The sequence below is a fragment of the Talpa occidentalis genome, unplaced genomic scaffold, assembly GCF_014898055.3.
Source record: "Talpa occidentalis isolate TD23 unplaced genomic scaffold, MPIMG_talOcc4v2.1 talOcc4.5, whole genome shotgun sequence".
NCBI classification, from domain to species: Eukaryota; Metazoa; Chordata; class Mammalia; order Eulipotyphla; family Talpidae; genus Talpa; species Talpa occidentalis.
This window is the reverse complement of record NW_023604861.1, coordinates 98,768,862-98,773,049: the sequence shown is the minus strand read 5'-3', so window position 1 is coordinate 98,773,049 and position 4,188 is coordinate 98,768,862. Positions and strand designations below refer to the sequence as shown.

The 4,188-nt window shown below is 44.7% G+C and overlaps 1 pseudogene; it reads left to right on the top strand.

Moving 5' to 3' along the window:
* Positions 1–3,789: 3,789 nt before the first annotated feature.
* On the top strand, positions 3,790–4,188 carry LOC119258773 (iron-sulfur cluster assembly 1 homolog, mitochondrial-like; annotated as a pseudogene).

Here is a 4,188-nt window from a genome sequence, read left to right as displayed (position 1 = left end):
TTTTCTAAATTCCTGCTCTGAGTGAGACCATCCGGTATTTTTCTTTTTCTTTCTGACTTATTTCGCTGAGCATGATCGCCTCACGGATGGAGCTAGGACTCGCTTTATGTCAGAGTGGCATCCTCCACAAGAAAGGGGCTTCCTCCTCGGAAGCCGGGCTAGCACCCTCAATTCGCTGCTCTTCCCCCAAGAGTCGCCGCCTTCTTCTCCCACGGATTTCGGGGTCACACCCTCGGTGGCCCCACCGCCCCATCCACCACGCTACGTTCATCGTAGCAAGTTTGGTGTTTCAAAGACTGGGGTGCTACCTTCCCGAAAATGGAGAGCATATGAAGATCCCAGCCAACGCTTGATGTCAGCTACAAGCCGAGTGCATTTTTGTGGTGTGATATAGTTCGAGGACTTTCCCGGGAACGCAAGCCTCCCGGGCGCTGCGCACCCCTTCTCCTTGGGATGGTGGGGCCTGCGCCATGACAGGTCAAAACTCTTGTTACCGTGTTAAAAGTTACTTTTGTTATTCATTCTGTTACAGCGCATGTTGATACTGTCTGTGAGGGTCATTTTAACCAATTACCAACTTCATTTCGGGATTGAAAAGGAGGCGTGGGTCCAGGGCAGTGCCTCAGCAGCCTGGCCGCGTCTTTCCTCGCAGGTACCAGTCGCGCAAAACCGAGACCCTCTTTAGGCTAGGTCTCAGGCAAATGCAGGCTCAGGAGGCAAACACGAACCCAAGGGAGAACAGCAGGCAGAATGCGGGAATGTGGAGTGGGGAACTTTGGGCGCCCCTCTCAGACCGGGGACCCGTACTCGGGCTGCCCTTTTGTCTGAAGCGCATCGCGTCCCCTTGCTCTTTCTTGAGAGTGTAGAAAGCTCTGCATGATTCATACCCCACGATCAAAGCGATTCTTCCTTCCCCTTGCAAGAATTTTGGTTTGGGGTGAGGGGGGGGGAGGGAGAGAGGAGGGGCGGGGTGAGGGCCTGAGAAAGAAGTTCGCAACTTCTCTGAGCTTCAGCTTCCTCATTTGATAAATAGCACAATAAAAGGTCTTCCTTTTAAGGTTGGTGTGCAGATTGTTTAGACCTCTATATATTTAGAGCGTCTGGCTCAAGGATTAGTCACCCACCTTTCTTGGGCTCCATGTCTTTCATCTTTGTTGACATTACAAAACTTACCACATAAAACAGCATCCCTGTCAGTTGGTTATCTGTTGGTTTCTCTAATGAAATTCTGAGAACCGTAAGGGCAAGATCAAAATTAGAACTAGCTCAATTCCTGTTGTGCAACAGCTAAATGATTTTGAATGAGAGAATAAATGAATGAATGACAGGGTGGTCCAGCCATTAAACAAAAAATGTGTTTGGGTGGGATAGGACTGTACCTTCCTTGTTTGTATAAACTGTTTGGAAGTTTGGGATGATTTATAGGAAGCAAGTCCAGGCTCCACACAGAATTCCGACCAAGAGGATGCAGAGATTGTGTCTATGGCCAGGAATCAGATAAGCAAATAAATATTTAGATCTTAAATAAAATATTTGGATTTGTGGCTAGAGGCAAAAGATCAGGTTAACCAAACAAAAGAACTGTGATACAATAAATACACGAGAAATCTTTTCTCTGAACCACAAATTTTAAAACTTATTTTTTTTTCACCACTGCAAGATTTTCACGGAGCACATTTCTTATTATCTCAAAAACCTATCTTGCTTTAAAAAAAAAAAAAACCTATCTTGCTTTGATGACAAACATTTTGTGAGACTTGGCGTGCAAAGAAGGCCTATGTGGACAGACTTACATGTTGCTGGTGTTCTGAATGCAAAGGAAAGTAGAAGTTGCTGCCTTGTTTTCAGTCAGTCCAGGAATGCAATGTAAAGGGTAATTTTTGATAGGAAACTTGCTGTTACTCATGCATAGGATAGAGTACTCTTGCTTAATAAATCAAATAGCATGTCAATGCATATTATTTACTTCTGGTACAATTCTTCAGAAAGACAATCAATATTCTCTTTTTTCTCAGATATAGCATTTTTCCTGTTGGGAGCACAACATATTGATGCTCATGATTAAGTAGGGATTTAAAAGATCAAGCAGATTTTGTCCAATGTCTGTCATGATGAGTTCATTTAGTCAATAATTATTTGAGCATGTTTTAAAAAATAACTAGAAGGTATATTTGGATGTGATACGATGAGAGATGTAAGAGCAGAATGAAAATTCTTGGCAGGGTTCTCAGCTGTATACACCAGATTAGTTTTGCTCATTGTCCTTTCATTATAACTTTGTTTTTATTTTTTTTTTTTTTTTTTTTTTTTTTTTAATAGAGGCATGCTTTTTATTTATTTGTTTGCTGGTTTGTTTGTTTGTTTTGTTTATACATGCACTGGGTACAGTCAGAAGCGCGGGAGGGTGAGAGAATTCACCAGAGCCAGAGCAGGGAGCAGAGCAGGCAGAGGACCAAGGTACACTGCTGAGGGGAGCAGCGGGCGGCAGGAGAGGTCTGCGCGCCATGCGGGACCCTCCTCCGGTGTCCGGGGAGCAGCTGGGGATCGAACCGGCGCCACAGAGGCCGCGCGCAGCTTCGCAACCCAGCGCTCAACCGCTGCGCCACCGGGGAGGCCCCTCATTATAACTTTGATGAGAGAAAAAAAAAAAATCCTTTCTCAGGAGAGCCAATGTCATTCTCCCCAGGTACTCTGATTTCCTCCCACATCCCAAAGATGTGCACATGAGGTTCATTGGCTTGTTTCAATTGTTCTAGTCTGAATCTGCATGTGTGTGTGTGTGTGTGTGTGTGTGTGTGTGTGATGTGCCCTGCGATGGAAAGGTGTCCAGGCCAGAGTTAGTTCTTTCCTGTATCCTGAGCTCCTGGGATAGGGTCTGGTCACCTTCGACCCTGAACTGGTTGGGTGGGGAAATGAAAGAATAGAAATGATTGCTGACTATTAGAAGTGTTTTGGGTCTTTATTTGGAAGTTTGACGTTTTTGTGACCAGAAATATGCCATTTGAACTTATATTAGTTACCCAATGGCAAAATTGGTTTTTATTATGAGTCATTTCTCTTATAGTCAGTTTCTAAGACCCTATTGACATTAAGTGAGGATTTACTGTACATATATTTCCCATTTGTTCTCTCCTGTTCTCTCTCTCCCTAATGTTCTAGTCTTCATCATTAAGGAGTTTTCTTCCCACAATCTGGTCTATTTGCTTTGTCTTCTTTTCCATTAGCATTTATTAAAGCTTTTAGCATTTTTATAGATTTTCAACTGTTTATACATTTCTTAAATGTTTAAGCTTTTAGGGCCTCCCCTGGTAGCGCAGCGGTTAAGAACTGGACTGCGAAGCTGATGCAGCCTCTGCAGTGCCGGTTTGATCCCTGGCCACCGGCGAGGGTCCCACATGGCACGCAGACCTCTCCTGCCATGCCTGCTGCTCTCCTCAGCTGTGTGTTCTGTCAGTCTGCCTGTTCTGTTCCCCGCTCTGGCTCTGGTGGATTCTCTCACCCTCCCATGCTTCTGACTGTGCCCAGTGTTTGTATAAATAAATAAATAAATCTTTAAAAAAATGTATAAGGGCCTCCCCTGGTGTCGCAGCGGTTGAGAGCTGGGCTGCCTCTGCAGCGCCGGTTCATTCCCCGGCCACTGGCGAGGGTACCACAAAAAAAAAAAAAAAAGTTTAAGTTTTTAAATAAAATAAACATTGAAAAATGCAGAGAATGCACCGCCATGTCCAAGGAGAGAGGGTGAGGTGGATGAGCTCTGGCCTGAGGTGCCTGGGCACCCCAAAGGTGAGGATGTCAGCTTCTTTCTTCCATGCCACTGTCCAGGTGGTGAGCAAGAGGAAGCTGCCGCCCACCCCGGGTGCCCTCATTCTGACACCTTCAGCAGTAAGATAAAGGTGTCCAGTGAGATATGACAGGATAAAGCAACAGATAAGCCTGATCACATAGGTGTGAAAATTGGTCTCCCACCAGGGGTTGTAATGAGCTTTCTATACTCTGGAATATACGAAGACAAAAGGAGATTCTGGTGATGTTAAAGATGGAGTCAGAGTGCTCATTGAAAAGAAAGCAGAACTAATACTTTTAGGAACAGAAATAGACTATGTTGAAGACAAATTATCCAGTAAATTTGTGTTCAGTAACCCAAACATCAAAGGAACGTGCGGCTGTGGACAAAGCTTTCATGTTTGA